Raw genomic sequence first — 18,217 nt, 5'->3', positions numbered from 1 at the left:
TACCTGTGTACAGTAGATGGATGTGATGGAATGTACTGTCGTCCCTACATTTCAAGAAGAAGTAAGAATTGCAGTTGCAACAAAGCCTTGCTTGCCTACAAAGAGAGCAGCAATTTGGATTTGTTACTATGTTACCTAGAAGTATAACAAACTGTGCAAGGATGGAGGTTGTAGGAGCAAGGAGAAGTTGTCTGTAAAGTTGGTGGATGCCTATTTTCCATTTTGCAGTCCCTTGTCTCCCTCTTGTGGCCTCCTGGAGGCAACTAGCTGTGCAAAAAAAAGACAGCCTGGCGGCCGGCTGTTGCAGTGTTGCCCTCTCAGGCAACACTGAGTGACTGACTGAGCCTCACCGTCTTATATAAAGTTCAGACGGAACTTTGCACGTGTCATAGTGGAGCCCTCAGGATTCCAGAGCCAGCTTTCTGACATCATAATGGGGCCTCAGAGATAAAAGCCTGGGCCCAGGCAGTGTTGGTCAGTGCTGCTCAGCAGGCAGCACTGGACTGGACTGGATTACAGCTGATACAAGGTGTGAAGGAACAAGGGGTGGCTGTGGGCATGCACTTGCTGCCGCTGCCAGTGTTTATCTGCATGGCAGCAGGGCATTTGGGCGTTGCCAGGAAGGCGTTTTTATGTAGATTCCTCCTCTTTCAGCACTGCATTGTGGTGCAAGCAAAAGAAGCAAATCCTGTCTGGCTTCCTCTCCGGCCTTTATTCACCTCCCGTGTAGCTGTGAGTGTGTGAGCCTGCAGGGCCCCATGGAATTGCCTAGAAGTAGGCTGAATCGCTGCAAGGGCTGAACAGCAGTATCGGGCAGGCTCGGGCAACGCGCGGCCCGTTCGGGTTATCGCTTCTCGGCCTTTTGGCTAAGATCAAGTGTAGTATCTGTTCTTATCAGTTTAATATCTGATACGTCCCCTATCTGGGGACCATATATTAAATGGATTTTTAGAACAGGGAGATGGAAATAGAGCTTGCTCTGTCCACTCCACGCATTGACCTGGTATTGCAGTATTTCCAGGACCGGTGCACCCTTTCCTTATGTGTTGACTAAAAGCAGATTCCAAAAGTGTTTTTTGTCTTTGCTATTGTTTCTGTCTTTCTGAAGGGATCTCCCCTTTTAATCCCATTATTTCAACACCTGTTGGACAATGCATGAGTGATAATGAGCTCATTGATTAAATGCAATTAATGAATAGATTGCCACCTCTTGTTGTGTGTCGTCTGTGTTTCTGTGTTTCCGGCATTTCACATTGGAACACCTCATTCACCTTCCTTGTCTTCTCTCCGCCCTCCCTTTTAGGTAAGTTAAAGAGCTGCACCTGAGCCAGCCACTGATTGATTGATTGATTGATTGATTGATTGATTGATTGATTGATGCAGCACAACAGTCAAATAGTGGAGTGGAGTAGGGGAACAGCAAACAGCCAATAAAGCAGCCCGCCCGCTCGCCTGCCCGCCACAATGGACCTACCTGTGTACAGTAGATGGATGTGATGGAATGTACTGTCGTCCCTACATTTCAAGAAGAAGTAAGAATTGCAGTTGCAACAAAGCCTTGCTTGCCTACAAAGAGAGCAGCAATTTGGATTTGTTACTATGTTACCTAGAAGTATAACAAACTGTGCAAGGATGGAGGTTGTAGGAGCAAGGAGAAGTTGTCTGTAAAGTTGGTGGATGCCTATTTTCCATTTTGCAGTCCCTTGTCTCCCTCTTGTGGCCTCCTGGAGGCAACTAGCTGTGCAAAAAAAAGACAGCCTGGCGGCCGGCTGTTGCAGTGTTGCCCTCTCAGGCAACACTGAGTGACTGACTGAGCCTCACCGTCTTATATAAAGTTCAGACGGAACTTTGCACGTGTCATAGTGGAGCCCTCAGGATTCCAGAGCCAGCTTTCTGACATCATAATGGGGCCTCAGAGATAAAAGCCTGGGCCCAGGCAGTGTTGGTCAGTGCTGCTCAGCAGGCAGCACTGGACTGGACTGGATTACAGCTGATACAAGGTGTGAAGGAACAAGGGGTGGCTGTGGGCATGCACTTGCTGCCGCTGCCAGTGTTTATCTGCATGGCAGCAGGGCATTTGGGCGTTGCCAGGAAGGCGTTTTTATGTAGATTCCTCCTCTTTCAGCACTGCATTGTGGTGCAAGCAAAAGAAGCAAATCCTGTCTGGCTTCCTCTCCGGCCTTTATTCACCTCCCGTGTAGCTGTGAGTGTGTGAGCCTGCAGGGCCCCATGGAATTGCCTAGAAGTAGGCTGAATCGCTGCAAGGGCTGAACAGCAGTATCGGGCAGGCTCGGGCAACGCGCGGCCCGTTCGGGTTATCGCTTCTCGGCCTTTTGGCTAAGATCAAGTGTAGTATCTGTTCTTATCAGTTTAATATCTGATACGTCCCCTATCTGGGGACCATATATTAAATGGATTTTTAGAACAGGGAGATGGAAATAGAGCTTGCTCTGTCCACTCCACGCATTGACCTGGTATTGCAGTATTTCCAGGACCGGTGCACCCTTTCCTTATGTGTTGACTAAAAGCAGATTCCAAAAGTGTTTTTTGTCTTTGCTATTGTTTCTGTCTTTCTGAAGGGATCTCCCCTTTTAATCCCATTATTTCAACACCTGTTGGACAATGCATGAGTGATAATGAGCTCATTGATTAAATGCAATTAATGAATAGATTGCCACCTCTTGTTGTGTGTCGTCTGTGTTTCTGTGTTTCCGGCATTTCACATTGGAACACCTCATTCACCTTCCTTGTCTTCTCTCCGCCCTCCCTTTTAGGTAAGTTAAAGAGCTGCACCTGAGCCAGCCACTGATTGATTGATTGATTGATTGATTGATTGATTGATTGATTGATTGATTGATTGATTGATTGATGCAGCACAACAGTCAAATAGTGGAGTGGAGTAGGGGAACAGCAAACAGCCAATAAAGCAGCCCGCCCGCTCGCCTGCCCGCCACAATGGACCTACCTGTGTACACTAGATGGATGTGATGGAATGTACTGTCGTCCCTACATTTCAAGAAGAAGTAAGAATTGCAGTTGCAACAAAGCCTTGCTTGCCTACAAAGAGAGCAGCAATTTGGATTTGTTACTATGTTACCTAGAAGAATAACAAACTGTGCAAGGATGGAGGTTGTAGGAGCAAGGAGAAGTTGTCTGTAAAGTTGGTGGATGCCTATTTTCCATTTTGCAGTCCCTTGTCTCCCTCTTGTGGCCTCCTGGAGGCAACTAGCTGTGCAAAAAAAAGACAGCCTGGCGGCCGGCTGTTGCAGTGTTGCCCTCTCAGGCAACACTGAGTGACTGACTGAGCCTCACCGTCTTATATAAAGTTCAGACGGAACTTTGCACGTGTCATAGTGGAGCCCTCAGGATTCCAGAGCCAGCTTTCTGACATCATAATGGGGCCTCAGAGATAAAAGCCTGGGCCCAGGCAGTGTTGGTCAGTGCTGCTCAGCAGGCAGCACTGGACTGGACTGGATTACAGCTGATACAAGGTGTGAAGGAACAAGGGGTGGCTGTGGGCATGCACTTGCTGCCGCTGCCAGTGTTTATCTGCATGGCAGCAGGGCATTTGGGCGTTGCCAGGAAGGCGTTTTTATGTAGATTCCTCCTCTTTCAGCACTGCATTGTGGTGCAAGCAAAAGAAGCAAATCCTGTCTGGCTTCCTCTCCGGCCTTTATTCACCTCCCGTGTAGCTGTGAGTGTGTGAGCCTGCAGGGCCCCATGGAATTGCCTAGAAGTAGGCTGAATCGCTGCAAGGGCTGAACAGCAGTATCGGGCAGGCTCGGGCAACGCGCGGCCCGTTCGGGTTATCGCTTCTCGGCCTTTTGGCTAAGATCAAGTGTAGTATCTGTTCTTATCAGTTTAATATCTGATACGTCCCCTATCTGGGGACCATATATTAAATGGATTTTTAGAACAGGGAGATGGAAATAGAGCTTGCTCTGTCCACTCCACGCATTGACCTGGTATTGCAGTATTTCCAGGACCGGTGCACCCTTTCCTTATGTGTTGACTAAAAGCAGATTCCAAAAGTGTTTTTTGTCTTTGCTATTGTTTCTGTCTTTCTGAAGGGATCTCCCCTTTTAATCCCATTATTTCAACACCTGTTGGACAATGCATGAGTGATAATGAGCTCATTGATTAAATGCAATTAATGAATAGATTGCCACCTCTTGTTGTGTGTCGTCTGTGTTTCTGTGTTTCCGGCATTTCACATTGGAACACCTCATTCACCTTCCTTGTCTTCTCTCCGCCCTCCCTTTTAGGTAAGTTAAAGAGCTGCACCTGAGCCAGCCACTGATTGATTGATTGATTGATTGATTGATTGATTGATTGATTGATTGATTGATTGATTGATTGATTGATGCAGCACAACAGTCAAATAGTGGAGTGGAGTAGGGGAACAGCAAACAGCCAATAAAGCAGCCCGCCCGCTCGCCTGCCCGCCACAATGGACCTACCTGTGTACACTAGATGGATGTGATGGAATGTACTGTCGTCCCTACATTTCAAGAAGAAGTAAGAATTGCAGTTGCAACAAAGCCTTGCTTGCCTACAAAGAGAGCAGCAATTTGGATTTGTTACTATGTTACCTAGAAGAATAACAAACTGTGCAAGGATGGAGGTTGTAGGAGCAAGGAGAAGTTGTCTGTAAAGTTGGTGGATGCCTATTTTCCATTTTGCAGTCCCTTGTCTCCCTCTTGTGGCCTCCTGGAGGCAACTAGCTGTGCAAAAAAAAGACAGCCTGGCGGCCGGCTGTTGCAGTGTTGCCCTCTCAGGCAACACTGAGTGACTGACTGAGCCTCACCGTCTTATATAAAGTTCAGACGGAACTTTGCACGTGTCATAGTGGAGCCCTCAGGATTCCAGAGCCAGCTTTCTGACATCATAATGGGGCCTCAGAGATAAAAGCCTGGGCCCAGGCAGTGTTGGTCAGTGCTGCTCAGCAGGCAGCACTGGACTGGACTGGATTACAGCTGATACAAGGTGTGAAGGAACAAGGGGTGGCTGTGGGCATGCACTTGCTGCCGCTGCCAGTGTTTATCTGCATAGCAGCAGGGCATTTGGGCGTTGCCAGGAAGGCGTTTTTATGTAGATTCCTCCTCTTTCAGCACTGCATTGTGGTGCAAGCAAAAGAAGCAAATCCTGTCTGGCTTCCTCTCCGGCCTTTATTCACCTCCCGTGTAGCTGTGAGTGTGTGAGCCTGCAGGGCCCCATGGAATTGCCTAGAAGTAGGCTGAATCGCTGCAAGGGCTGAACAGCAGTATCGGGCAGGCTCGGGCAACGCGCGGCCCGTTCGGGTTATCGCTTCTCGGCCTTTTGGCTAAGATCAAGTGTAGTATCTGTTCTTATCAGTTTAATATCTGATACGTCCCCTATCTGGGGACCATATATTAAATGGATTTTTAGAACAGGGAGATGGAAATAGAGCTTGCTCTGTCCACTCCACGCATTGACCTGGTATTGCAGTATTTCCAGGACCGGTGCACCCTTTCCTTATGTGTTGACTAAAAGCAGATTCCAAAAGTGTTTTTTGTCTTTGCTATTGTTTCTGTCTTTCTGAAGGGATCTCCCCTTTTAATCCCATTATTTCAACACCTGTTGGACAATGCATGAGTGATAATGAGCTCATTGATTAAATGCAATTAATGAATAGATTGCCACCTCTTGTTGTGTGTCGTCTGTGTTTCTGTGTTTCCGGCATTTCACATTGGAACACCTCATTCACCTTCCTTGTCTTCTCTCCGCCCTCCCTTTTAGGTAAGTTAAAGAGCTGCACCTGAGCCAGCCACTGATTGATTGATTGATTGATTGATTGATTGATTGATTGATTGATGCAGCACAACAGTCAAATAGTGGAGTGGAGTAGGGGAACAGCAAACAGCCAATAAAGCAGCCCGCCCGCTCGCCTGCCCGCCACAATGGACCTACCTGTGTACACTAGATGGATGTGATGGAATGTACTGTCGTCCCTACATTTCAAGAAGAAGTAAGAATTGCAGTTGCAACAAAGCCTTGCTTGCCTACAAAGAGAGCAGCAATTTGGATTTGTTACTATGTTACCTAGAAGAATAACAAACTGTGCAAGGATGGAGGTTGTAGGAGCAAGGAGAAGTTGTCTGTAAAGTTGGTGGATGCCTATTTTCCATTTTGCAGTCCCTTGTCTCCCTCTTGTGGCCTCCTGGAGGCAACTAGCTGTGCAAAAAAAAGACAGCCTGGCGGCCGGCTGTTGCAGTGTTGCCCTCTCAGGCAACACTGAGTGACTGACTGAGCCTCACCGTCTTATATAAAGTTCAGACGGAACTTTGCACGTGTCATAGTGGAGCCCTCAGGATTCCAGAGCCAGCTTTCTGACATCATAATGGGGCCTCAGAGATAAAAGCCTGGGCCCAGGCAGTGTTGGTCAGTGCTGCTCAGCAGGCAGCACTGGACTGGACTGGATTACAGCTGATACAAGGTGTGAAGGAACAAGGGGTGGCTGTGGGCATGCACTTGCTGCCGCTGCCAGTGTTTATCTGCATGGCAGCAGGGCATTTGGGCGTTGCCAGGAAGGCGTTTTTATGTAGATTCCTCCTCTTTCAGCACTGCATTGTGGTGCAAGCAAAAGAAGCAAATCCTGTCTGGCTTCCTCTCCGGCCTTTATTCACCTCCCGTGTAGCTGTGAGTGTGTGAGCCTGCAGGGCCCCATGGAATTGCCTAGAAGTAGGCTGAATCGCTGCAAGGGCTGAACAGCAGTATCGGGCAGGCTCGGGCAACGCGCGGCCCGTTCGGGTTATCGCTTCTCGGCCTTTTGGCTAAGATCAAGTGTAGTATCTGTTCTTATCAGTTTAATATCTGATACGTCCCCTATCTGGGGACCATATATTAAATGGATTTTTAGAACAGGGAGATGGAAATAGAGCTTGCTCTGTCCACTCCACGCATTGACCTGGTATTGCAGTATTTCCAGGACCGGTGCACCCTTTCCTTATGTGTTGACTAAAAGCAGATTCCAAAAGTGTTTTTTGTCTTTGCTATTGTTTCTGTCTTTCTGAAGGGATCTCCCCTTTTAATCCCATTATTTCAACACCTGTTGGACAATGCATGAGTGATAATGAGCTCATTGATTAAATGCAATTAATGAATAGATTGCCACCTCTTGTTGTGTGTCTTCTGTGTTTCCGGCATTTCACATTGGAACACCTCATTCACCTTCCTTGTCTTCTCTCCGCCCTCCCTTTTAGGTAAGTTAAAGAGCTGCACCTGAGCCAGCCACTGATTGATTGATTGATTGATTGATTGATTGATTGATTGATTGATTGATTGATGCAGCACAACAGTCAAATAGTGGAGTGGAGTAGGGGAACAGCAAACAGCCAATAAAGCAGCCCGCCCGCTCGCCTGCCCGCCACAATGGACCTACCTGTGTACACTAGATGGATGTGATGGAATGTACTGTCGTCCCTACATTTCAAGAAGAAGTAAGAATTGCAGTTGCAACAAAGCCTTGCTTGCCTACAAAGAGAGCAGCAATTTGGATTTGTTACTATGTTACCTAGAAGAATAACAAACTGTGCAAGGATGGAGGTTGTAGGAGCAAGGAGAAGTTGTCTGTAAAGTTGGTGGATGCCTATTTTCCATTTTGCAGTCCCTTGTCTCCCTCTTGTGGCCTCCTGGAGGCAACTAGCTGTGCAAAAAAAAGACAGCCTGGCGGCCGGCTGTTGCAGTGTTGCCCTCTCAGGCAACACTGAGTGACTGACTGAGCCTCACCGTCTTATATAAAGTTCAGACGGAACTTTGCACGTGTCATAGTGGAGCCCTCAGGATTCCAGAGCCAGCTTTCTGACATCATAATGGGGCCTCAGAGATAAAAGCCTGGGCCCAGGCAGTGTTGGTCAGTGCTGCTCAGCAGGCAGCACTGGACTGGACTGGATTACAGCTGATACAAGGTGTGAAGGAACAAGGGGTGGCTGTGGGCATGCACTTGCTGCCGCTGCCAGTGTTTATCTGCATGGCAGCAGGGCATTTGGGCGTTGCCAGGAAGGCGTTTTTATGTAGATTCCTCCTCTTTCAGCACTGCATTGTGGTGCAAGCAAAAGAAGCAAATCCTGTCTGGCTTCCTCTCCGGCCTTTATTCACCTCCCGTGTAGCTGTGAGTGTGTGAGCCTGCAGGGCCCCATGGAATTGCCTAGAAGTAGGCTGAATCGCTGCAAGGGCTGAACAGCAGTATCGGGCAGGCTCGGGCAACGCGCGGCCCGTTCGGGTTATCGCTTCTCGGCCTTTTGGCTAAGATCAAGTGTAGTATCTGTTCTTATCAGTTTAATATCTGATACGTCCCCTATCTGGGGACCATATATTAAATGGATTTTTAGAACAGGGAGATGGAAATAGAGCTTGCTCTGTCCACTCCACGCATTGACCTGGTATTGCAGTATTTCCAGGACCGGTGCACCCTTTCCTTATGTGTTGACTAAAAGCAGATTCCAAAAGTGTTTTTTGTCTTTGCTATTGTTTCTGTCTTTCTGAAGGGATCTCCCCTTTTAATCCCATTATTTCAACACCTGTTGGACAATGCATGAGTGATAATGAGCTCATTGATTAAATGCAATTAATGAATAGATTGCCACCTCTTGTTGTGTGTCGTCTGTGTTTCTGTGTTTCCGGCATTTCACATTGGAACACCTCATTCACCTTCCTTGTCTTCTCTCCGCCCTCCCTTTTAGGTAAGTTAAAGAGCTGCACCTGAGCCAGCCACTGATTGATTGATTGATTGATTGATTGATTGATTGATTGATTGATGCAGCACAACAGTCAAATAGTGGAGTGGAGTAGGGGAACAGCAAACAGCCAATAAAGCAGCCCGCCCGCTCGCCTGCCCGCCACAATGGACCTACCTGTGTACACTAGATGGATGTGATGGAATGTACTGTCGTCCCTACATTTCAAGAAGAAGTAAGAATTGCAGTTGCAACAAAGCCTTGCTTGCCTACAAAGAGAGCAGCAATTTGGATTTGTTACTATGTTACCTGGAAGAATAACAAACTGTGCAAGGATGGAGGTTGTAGGAGCAAGGAGAAGTTGTCTGTAAAGTTGGTGGATGCCTATTTTCCATTTTGCAGTCCCTTGTCTCCCTCTTGTGGCCTCCTGGAGGCAACTAGCTGTGCAAAAAAAAGACAGCCTGGCGGCCGGCTGTTGCAGTGTTGCCCTCTCAGGCAACACTGAGTGACTGACTGAGCCTCACCGTCTTATATAAAGTTCAGACGGAACTTTGCACGTGTCATAGTGGAGCCCTCAGGATTCCAGAGCCAGCTTTCTGACATCATAATGGGGCCTCAGAGATAAAAGCCTGGGCCCAGGCAGTGTTGGTCAGTGCTGCTCAGCAGGCAGCACTGGACTGGACTGGATTACAGCTGATACAAGGTGTGAAGGAACAAGGGGTGGCTGTGGGCATGCACTTGCTGCCGCTGCCAGTGTTTATCTGCATGGCAGCAGGGCATTTGGGCGTTGCCAGGAAGGCGTTTTTATGTAGATTCCTCCTCTTTCAGCACTGCATTGTGGTGCAAGCAAAAGAAGCAAATCCTGTCTGGCTTCCTCTCCGGCCTTTATTCACCTCCCGTGTAGCTGTGAGTGTGTGAGCCTGCAGGGCCCCATGGAATTGCCTAGAAGTAGGCTGAATCGCTGCAAGGGCTGAACAGCAGTATCGGGCAGGCTCGGGCAACGCGCGGCCCGTTCGGGTTATCGCTTCTCGGCCTTTTGGCTAAGATCAAGTGTAGTATCTGTTCTTATCAGTTTAATATCTGATACGTCCCCTATCTGGGGACCATATATTAAATGGATTTTTAGAACAGGGAGATGGAAATAGAGCTTGCTCTGTCCACTCCACGCATTGACCTGGTATTGCAGTATTTCCAGGACCGGTGCACCCTTTCCTTATGTGTTGACTAAAAGCAGATTCCAAAAGTGTTTTTTGTCTTTGCTATTGTTTCTGTCTTTCTGAAGGGATCTCCCCTTTTAATCCCATTATTTCAACACCTGTTGGACAATGCATGAGTGATAATGAGCTCATTGATTAAATGCAATTAATGAATAGATTGCCACCTCTTGTTGTGTGTCGTCTGTGTTTCTGTGTTTCCGGCATTTCACATTGGAACACCTCATTCACCTTCCTTGTCTTCTCTCCGCCCTCCCTTTTAGGTAAGTTAAAGAGCTGCACCTGAGCCAGCCACTGATTGATTGATTGATTGATTGATTGATTGATTGATTGATTGATTGATTGATGCAGCACAACAGTCAAATAGTGGAGTGGAGTAGGGGAACAGCAAACAGCCAATAAAGCAGCCCGCCCGCTCGCCTGCCCGCCACAATGGACCTACCTGTGTACACTAGATGGATGTGATGGAATGTACTGTCGTCCCTACATTTCAAGAAGAAGTAAGAATTGCAGTTGCAACAAAGCCTTGCTTGCCTACAAAGAGAGCAGCAATTTGGATTTGTTACTATGTTACCTAGAAGAATAACAAACTGTGCAAGGATGGAGGTTGTAGGAGCAAGGAGAAGTTGTCTGTAAAGTTGGTGGATGCCTATTTTCCATTTTGCAGTCCCTTGTCTCCCTCTTGTGGCCTCCTGGAGGCAACTAGCTGTGCAAAAAAAAGACAGCCTGGCGGCCGGCTGTTGCAGTGTTGCCCTCTCAGGCAACACTGAGTGACTGACTGAGCCTCACCGTCTTATATAAAGTTCAGACGGAACTTTGCACGTGTCATAGTGGAGCCCTCAGGATTCCAGAGCCAGCTTTCTGACATCATAATGGGGCCTCAGAGATAAAAGCCTGGGCCCAGGCAGTGTTGGTCAGTGCTGCTCAGCAGGCAGCACTGGACTGGACTGGATTACAGCTGATACAAGGTGTGAAGGAACAAGGGGTGGCTGTGGGCATGCACTTGCTGCCGCTGCCAGTGTTTATCTGCATGGCAGCAGGGCATTTGGGCGTTGCCAGGAAGGCGTTTTTATGTAGATTCCTCCTCTTTCAGCACTGCATTGTGGTGCAAGCAAAAGAAGCAAATCCTGTCTGGCTTCCTCTCCGGCCTTTATTCACCTCCCGTGTAGCTGTGAGTGTGTGAGCCTGCAGGGCCCCATGGAATTGCCTAGAAGTAGGTTGAATCGCTGCAAGGGCTGAACAGCAGTATCGGGCAGGCTCGGGCAACGCGCGGCCCGTTCGGGTTATCGCTTCTCGGCCTTTTGGCTAAGATCAAGTGTAGTATCTGTTCTTATCAGTTTAATATCTGATACGTCCCCTATCTGGGGACCATATATTAAATGGATTTTTAGAACAGGGAGATGGAAATAGAGCTTGCTCTGTCCACTCCACGCATTGACCTGGTATTGCAGTATTTCCAGGACCGGTGCACCCTTTCCTTATGTGTTGACTAAAAGCAGATTCCAAAAGTGTTTTTTGTCTTTGCTATTGTTTCTGTCTTTCTGAAGGGATCTCCCCTTTTAATCCCATTATTTCAACACCTGTTGGACAATGCATGAGTGATAATGAGCTCATTGATTAAATGCAATTAATGAATAGATTGCCACCTCTTGTTGTGTGTCGTCTGTGTTTCTGTGTTTCCGGCATTTCACATTGGAACACCTCATTCACCTTCCTTGTCTTCTCTCCGCCCTCCCTTTTAGGTAAGTTAAAGAGCTGCACCTGAGCCAGCCACTGATTGATTGATTGATTGATTGATTGATTGATTGATTGATTGATGCAGCACAACAGTCAAATAGTGGAGTGGAGTAGGGGAACAGCAAACAGCCAATAAAGCAGCCCGCCCGCTCGCCTGCCCGCCACAATGGACCTACCTGTGTACACTAGATGGATGTGATGGAATGTACTGTCGTCCCTACATTTCAAGAAGAAGTAAGAATTGCAGTTGCAACAAAGCCTTGCTTGCCTACAAAGAGAGCAGCAATTTGGATTTGTTACTATGTTACCTAGAAGAATAACAAACTGTGCAAGGATGGAGGTTGTAGGAGCAAGGAGAAGTTGTCTGTAAAGTTGGTGGATGCCTATTTTCCATTTTGCAGTCCCTTGTCTCCCTCTTGTGGCCTCCTGGAGGCAACTAGCTGTGCAAAAAAAAGACAGCCTGGCGGCCGGCTGTTGCAGTGTTGCCCTCTCAGGCAACACTGAGTGACTGACTGAGCCTCACCGTCTTATATAAAGTTCAGACGGAACTTTGCACGTGTCATAGTGGAGCCCTCAGGATTCCAGAGCCAGCTTTCTGACATCATAATGGGGCCTCAGAGATAAAAGCCTGGGCCCAGGCAGTGTTGGTCAGTGCTGCTCAGCAGGCAGCACTGGACTGGACTGGATTACAGCTGATACAAGGTGTGAAGGAACAAGGGGTGGCTGTGGGCATGCACTTGCTGCCGCTGCCAGTGTTTATCTGCATGGCAGCAGGGCATTTGGGCGTTGCCAGGAAGGCGTTTTTATGTAGATTCCTCCTCTTTCAGCACTGCATTGTGGTGCAAGCAAAAGAAGCAAATCCTGTCTGGCTTCCTCTCCGGCCTTTATTCACCTCCCGTGTAGCTGTGAGTGTGTGAGCCTGCAGGGCCCCATGGAATTGCCTAGAAGTAGGCTGAATCGCTGCAAGGGCTGAACAGCAGTATCGGGCAGGCTCGGGCAACGCGCGGCCCGTTCGGGTTATCGCTTCTCGGCCTTTTGGCTAAGATCAAGTGTAGTATCTGTTCTTATCAGTTTAATATCTGATACGTCCCCTATCTGGGGACCATATATTAAATGGATTTTTAGAACAGGGAGATGGAAATAGAGCTTGCTCTGTCCACTCCACGCATTGACCTGGTATTGCAGTATTTCCAGGACCGGTGCACCCTTTCCTTATGTGTTGACTAAAAGCAGATTCCAAAAGTGTTTTTTGTCTTTGCTATTGTTTCTGTCTTTCTGAAGGGATCTCCCCTTTTAATCCCATTATTTCAACACCTGTTGGACAATGCATGAGTGATAATGAGCTCATTGATTAAATGCAATTAATGAATAGATTGCCACCTCTTGTTGTGTGTCGTCTGTGTTTCTGTGTTTCCGGCATTTCACATTGGAACACCTCATTCACCTTCCTTGTCTTCTCTCCGCCCTCCCTTTTAGGTAAGTTAAAGAGCTGCACCTGAGCCAGCCACTGATTGATTGATTGATTGATTGATTGATTGATTGATTGATTGATTGATTGATTGATTGATGCAGCACAACAGTCAAATAGTGGAGTGGAGTAGGGGAACAGCAAACAGCCAATAAAGCAGCCCGCCCGCTCGCCTGCCCGCCACAATGGACCTACCTGTGTACACTAGATGGATGTGATGGAATGTACTGTCGTCCCTACATTTCAAGAAGAAGTAAGAATTGCAGTTGCAACAAAGCCTTGCTTGCCTACAAAGAGAGCAGCAATTTGGATTTGTTACTATGTTACCTGGAAGAATAACAAACTGTGCAAGGATGGAGGTTGTAGGAGCAAGGAGAAGTTGTCTGTAAAGTTGGTGGATGCCTATTTTCCATTTTGCAGTCCCTTGTCTCCCTCTTGTGGCCTCCTGGAGGCAACTAGCTGTGCAAAAAAAAGACAGCCTGGCGGCCGGCTGTTGCAGTGTTGCCCTCTCAGGCAACACTGAGTGACTGACTGAGCCTCACCGTCTTATATAAAGTTCAGACGGAACTTTGCACGTGTCATAGTGGAGCCCTCAGGATTCCAGAGCCAGCTTTCTGACATCATAATGGGGCCTCAGAGATAAAAGCCTGGGCCCAGGCAGTGTTGGTCAGTGCTGCTCAGCAGGCAGCACTGGACTGGACTGGATTACAGCTGATACAAGGTGTGAAGGAACAAGGGGTGGCTGTGGGCATGCACTTGCTGCCGCTGCCAGTGTTTATCTGCATGGCAGCAGGGCATTTGGGCGTTGCCAGGAAGGCGTTTTTATGTAGATTCCTCCTCTTTCAGCACTGCATTGTGGTGCAAGCAAAAGAAGCAAATCCTGTCTGGCTTCCTCTCCGGCCTTTATTCACCTCCCGTGTAGCTGTGAGTGTGTGAGCCTGCAGGGCCCCATGGAATTGCCTAGAAGTAGGCTGAATCGCTGCAAGGGCTGAACAGCAGTATCGGGCAGGCTCGGGCAACGCGCGGCCCGTTCGGGTTATCGCTTCTCGGCCTTTTGGCTAAGATCAAGTGTAGTATCTGTTCTTATCAGTTTAATATCTGATACGTCCCCTATCTGGGGACCATATATTAAATGGATTTTTAGAACAGGGAGATGGAAATAGAGCTTGCTCTGTCCACTCCACGCATTGACCTGGTATTGCAGTATTTCCAGGACCGGTGCACCCTTTCCTTATGTGTTGACTAAAAGCAGATTCCAAAAGTGTTTTTTGTCTTTGCTATTGTTTCTGTCTTTCTGAAGGGATCTCCCCTTTTAATCCCATTATTTCAACACCTGTTGGACAATGCATGAGTGATAATGAGCTCATTGATTAAATGCAATTAATGAATAGATTGCCACCTCTTGTTGTGTGTCGTCTGTGTTTCTGTGTTTCCGGCATTTCACATTGGAACACCTCATTCACCTTCCTTGTCTTCTCTCCGCCCTCCCTTTTAGGTAAGTTAAAGAGCTGCACCTGAGCCAGCCACTGATTGATTGATTGATTGATTGATTGATTGATTGATTGATTGATGCAGCACAACAGTCAAATAGTGGAGTGGAGTAGGGGAACAGCAAACAGCCAATAAAGCAGCCCGCCCGCTCGCCTGCCCGCCACAATGGACCTACCTGTGTACACTAGATGGATGTGATGGAATGTACTGTCGTCCCTACATTTCAAGAAGAAGTAAGAATTGCAGTTGCAACAAAGCCTTGCTTGCCTACAAAGAGAGCAGCAATTTGGATTTGTTACTATGTTACCTAGAAGAATAACAAACTGTGCAAGGATGGAGGTTGTAGGAGCAAGGAGAAGTTGTCTGTAAAGTTGGTGGATGCCTATTTTCCATTTTGCAGTCCCTTGTCTCCCTCTTGTGGCCTCCTGGAGGCAACTAGCTGTGCAAAAAAAAGACAGCCTGGCGGCCGGCTGTTGCAGTGTTGCCCTCTCAGGCAACACTGAGTGACTGACTGAGCCTCACCGTCTTATATAAAGTTCAGACGGAACTTTGCACGTGTCATAGTGGAGCCCTCAGGATTCCAGAGCCAGCTTTCTGACATCATAATGGGGCCTCAGAGATAAAAGCCTGGGCCCAGGCAGTGTTGGTCAGTGCTGCTCAGCAGGCAGCACTGGACTGGACTGGATTACAGCTGATACAAGGTGTGAAGGAACAAGGGGTGGCTGTGGGCATGCACTTGCTGCCGCTGCCAGTGTTTATCTGCATGGCAGCAGGGCATTTGGGCGTTGCCAGGAAGGCGTTTTTATGTAGATTCCTCCTCTTTCAGCACTGCATTGTGGTGCAAGCAAAAGAAGCAAATCCTGTCTGGCTTCCTCTCCGGCCTTTATTCACCTCCCGTGTAGCTGTGAGTGTGTGAGCCTGCAGGGCCCCATGGAATTGCCTAGAAGTAGGTTGAATCGCTGCAAGGGCTGAACAGCAGTATCGGGCAGGCTCGGGCAACGCGCGGCCCGTTCGGGTTATCGCTTCTCGGCCTTTTGGCTAAGATCAAGTGTAGTATCTGTTCTTATCAGTTTAATATCTGATACGTCCCCTATCTGGGGACCATATATTAAATGGATTTTTAGAACAGGGAGATGGAAATAGAGCTTGCTCTGTCCACTCCACGCATTGACCTGGTATTGCAGTATTTCCAGGACCGGTGCACCCTTTCCTTATGTGTTGACTAAAAGCAGATTCCAAAAGTGTTTTTTGTCTTTGCTATTGTTTCTGTCTTTCTGAAGGGATCTCCCCTTTTAATCCCATTATTTCAACACCTGTTGGACAATGCATGAGTGATAATGAGCTCATTGATTAAATGCAATTAATGAATAGATTGCCACCTCTTGTTGTGTGTCGTCTGTGTTTCTGTGTTTACGGCATTTCACATTGGAACACCTCATTCACCTTCCTTGTCTTCTCTCCGCCCTCCCTTTTAGGTAAGTTAAAGAGCTGCACCTGAGCCAGCCACTGATTGATTGATTGATTGATTGATTGATTGATTGATTGATTGATTGATTGATTGATGCAGCACAACAGTCAAATAGTGGAGTGGAGTAGGGGAACAGCAAACAGCCAATAAAGCAGCCCGCCCGCTCGCCTGCCCGCCACAATGGACCTACCTGTGTACACTAGATGGATGTGATGGAATGTACTGTCGTCCCTACATTTCAAGAAGAAGTAAGAATTGCAGTTGCAACAAAGCCTTGCTTGCCTACAAAGAGAGCAGCAATTTGGATTTGTTACTATGTTACCTAGAAGAATAACAAACTGTGCAAGGATGGAGGTTGTAGGAGCAAGGAGAAGTTGTCTGTAAAGTTGGTGGATGCCTATTTTCCATTTTGCAGTCCCTTGTCTCCCTCTTGTGGCCTCCTGGAGGCAACTAGCTGTGCAAAAAAAAGACAGCCTGGCGGCCGGCTGTTGCAGTGTTGCCCTCTCAGGCAACACTGAGTGACTGACTGAGCCTCACCGTCTTATATAAAGTTCAGACGGAACTTTGCACGTGTCATAGTGGAGCCCTCAGGATTCCAGAGCCAGCTTTCTGACATCATAATGGGGCCTCAGAGATAAAAGCCTGGGCCCAGGCAGTGTTGGTCAGTGCTGCTCAGCAGGCAGCACTGGACTGGACTGGATTACAGCTGATACAAGGTGTGAAGGAACAAGGGGTGGCTGTGGGCATGCACTTGCTGCCGCTGCCAGTGTTTATCTGCATGGCAGCAGGGCATTTGGGCGTTGCCAGGAAGGCGTTTTTATGTAGATTCCTCCTCTTTCAGCACTGCATTGTGGTGCAAGCAAAAGAAGCAAATCCTGTCTGGCTTCCTCTCCGGCCTTTATTCACCTCCCGTGTAGCTGTGAGTGTGTGAGCCTGCAGGGCCCCATGGAATTGCCTAGAAGTAGGCTGAATCGCTGCAAGGGCTGAACAGCAGTATCGGGCAGGCTCGGGCAACGCGCGGCCCGTTCGGGTTATCGCTTCTCGGCCTTTTGGCTAAGATCAAGTGTAGTATCTGTTCTTATCAGTTTAATATCTGATACGTCCCCTATCTGGGGACCATATATTAAATGGATTTTTAGAACAGGGAGATGGAAATAGAGCTTGCTCTGTCCACTCCACGCATTGACCTGGTATTGCAGTATTTCCAGGACCGGTGCACCCTTTCCTTATGTGTTGACTAAAAGCAGATTCCAAAAGTGTTTTTTGTCTTTGCTATTGTTTCTGTCTTTCTGAAGGGATCTCCCCTTTTAATCCCATTATTTCAACACCTGTTGGACAATGCATGAGTGATAATGAGCTCATTGATTAAATGCAATTAATGAATAGATTGCCACCTCTTGTTGTGTGTCGTCTGTGTTTCTGTGTTTCCGGCATTTCACATTGGAACACCTCATTCACCTTCCTTGTCTTCTCTCCGCCCTCCCTTTTAGGTAAGTTAAAGAGCTGCACCTGAGCCAGCCACTGATTGATTGATTGATTGATTGATTGATTGATTGATTGATTGATGCAGCACAACAGTCAAATAGTGGAGTGGAGTAGGGGAACAGCAAACAGCCAATAAAGCAGCCCGCCCGCTCGCCTGCCCGCCACAATGGACCTACCTGTGTACACTAGATGGATGTGATGGAATGTACTGTCGTCCCTACATTTCAAGAAGAAGTAAGAATTGCAGTTGCAACAAAACCTTGCTTGCCTACAAAGAGAGCAGCAATTTGGATTTGTTACTATGTTACCTAGAAGAATAACAAACTGTGCAAGGATGGAGGTTGTAGGAGCAAGGAGAAGTTGTCTGTAAAGTTGGTGGATGCCTATTTTCCATTTTGCAGTCCCTTGTCTCCCTCTTGTGGCCTCCTGGAGGCAACTAGCTGTGCAAAAAAAAGACAGCCTGGCGGCCGGCTGTTGCAGTGTTGCCCTCTCAGGCAACACTGAGTGACTGACTGAGCCTCACCGTCTTATATAAAGTTCAGACGGAACTTTGCACGTGTCATAGTGGAGCCCTCAGGATTCCAGAGCCAGCTTTCTGACATCATAATGGGGCCTCAGAGATAAAAGCCTGGGCCCAGGCAGTGTTGGTCAGTGCTGC

General features: G+C 47.8%; 12 non-coding genes across 12 annotated transcripts; all 12 read left to right on the top strand.

Moving 5' to 3' along the window:
* The first annotated feature begins 846 nt into the window (after nt 1-846).
* LOC142690278 (U2 spliceosomal RNA) lies at nt 847-1,037 on the top strand. Its single transcript, XR_012859069.1, has one exon. It is a non-coding gene; the product is annotated as a U2 spliceosomal RNA (small nuclear RNA).
* A 1,280-nt stretch (nt 1,038-2,317) lies between these two features.
* Nucleotides 2,318-2,508, top strand: LOC142690277 (U2 spliceosomal RNA). The gene has a single exon (XR_012859068.1). It is a non-coding gene; the product is annotated as a U2 spliceosomal RNA (small nuclear RNA).
* A 1,300-nt stretch (nt 2,509-3,808) lies between these two features.
* On the top strand, nt 3,809-3,999 carry LOC142690276 (U2 spliceosomal RNA). The gene has a single exon (XR_012859067.1). It is a non-coding gene; the product is annotated as a U2 spliceosomal RNA (small nuclear RNA).
* A 1,304-nt stretch (nt 4,000-5,303) lies between these two features.
* LOC142690275 (U2 spliceosomal RNA) lies at nt 5,304-5,494 on the top strand. The gene has a single exon (XR_012859066.1). It is a non-coding gene; the product is annotated as a U2 spliceosomal RNA (small nuclear RNA).
* A 1,280-nt stretch (nt 5,495-6,774) lies between these two features.
* On the top strand, nt 6,775-6,965 carry LOC142690273 (U2 spliceosomal RNA). The gene has a single exon (XR_012859065.1). It is a non-coding gene; the product is annotated as a U2 spliceosomal RNA (small nuclear RNA).
* Nucleotides 6,966-8,245: 1,280 nt separating this feature from the next.
* Nucleotides 8,246-8,436, top strand: LOC142690272 (U2 spliceosomal RNA). The gene has a single exon (XR_012859064.1). It is a non-coding gene; the product is annotated as a U2 spliceosomal RNA (small nuclear RNA).
* Nucleotides 8,437-9,716: 1,280 nt separating this feature from the next.
* LOC142690271 (U2 spliceosomal RNA) lies at nt 9,717-9,907 on the top strand. The gene has a single exon (XR_012859063.1). It is a non-coding gene; the product is annotated as a U2 spliceosomal RNA (small nuclear RNA).
* Nucleotides 9,908-11,195: 1,288 nt separating this feature from the next.
* On the top strand, nt 11,196-11,386 carry LOC142690270 (U2 spliceosomal RNA). The gene has a single exon (XR_012859062.1). It is a non-coding gene; the product is annotated as a U2 spliceosomal RNA (small nuclear RNA).
* Nucleotides 11,387-12,666: 1,280 nt separating this feature from the next.
* Nucleotides 12,667-12,857, top strand: LOC142690269 (U2 spliceosomal RNA). The gene has a single exon (XR_012859061.1). It is a non-coding gene; the product is annotated as a U2 spliceosomal RNA (small nuclear RNA).
* A 1,296-nt stretch (nt 12,858-14,153) lies between these two features.
* On the top strand, nt 14,154-14,344 carry LOC142690267 (U2 spliceosomal RNA). Its single transcript, XR_012859059.1, has one exon. It is a non-coding gene; the product is annotated as a U2 spliceosomal RNA (small nuclear RNA).
* Nucleotides 14,345-15,624: 1,280 nt separating this feature from the next.
* On the top strand, nt 15,625-15,815 carry LOC142690266 (U2 spliceosomal RNA). Its single transcript, XR_012859058.1, has one exon. It is a non-coding gene; the product is annotated as a U2 spliceosomal RNA (small nuclear RNA).
* A 1,292-nt stretch (nt 15,816-17,107) lies between these two features.
* Nucleotides 17,108-17,298, top strand: LOC142690265 (U2 spliceosomal RNA). Its single transcript, XR_012859057.1, has one exon. It is a non-coding gene; the product is annotated as a U2 spliceosomal RNA (small nuclear RNA).
* Nucleotides 17,299-18,217: the final 919 nt, after the last annotated feature.

Source organism: Rhinoderma darwinii (assembly GCF_050947455.1).
Source record: "Rhinoderma darwinii isolate aRhiDar2 chromosome 5 unlocalized genomic scaffold, aRhiDar2.hap1 SUPER_5_unloc_33, whole genome shotgun sequence".
Taxonomy (NCBI): domain Eukaryota; kingdom Metazoa; phylum Chordata; class Amphibia; order Anura; family Rhinodermatidae; genus Rhinoderma; species Rhinoderma darwinii.
This window is presented reverse-complemented; position numbering and strand designations above follow the sequence as displayed.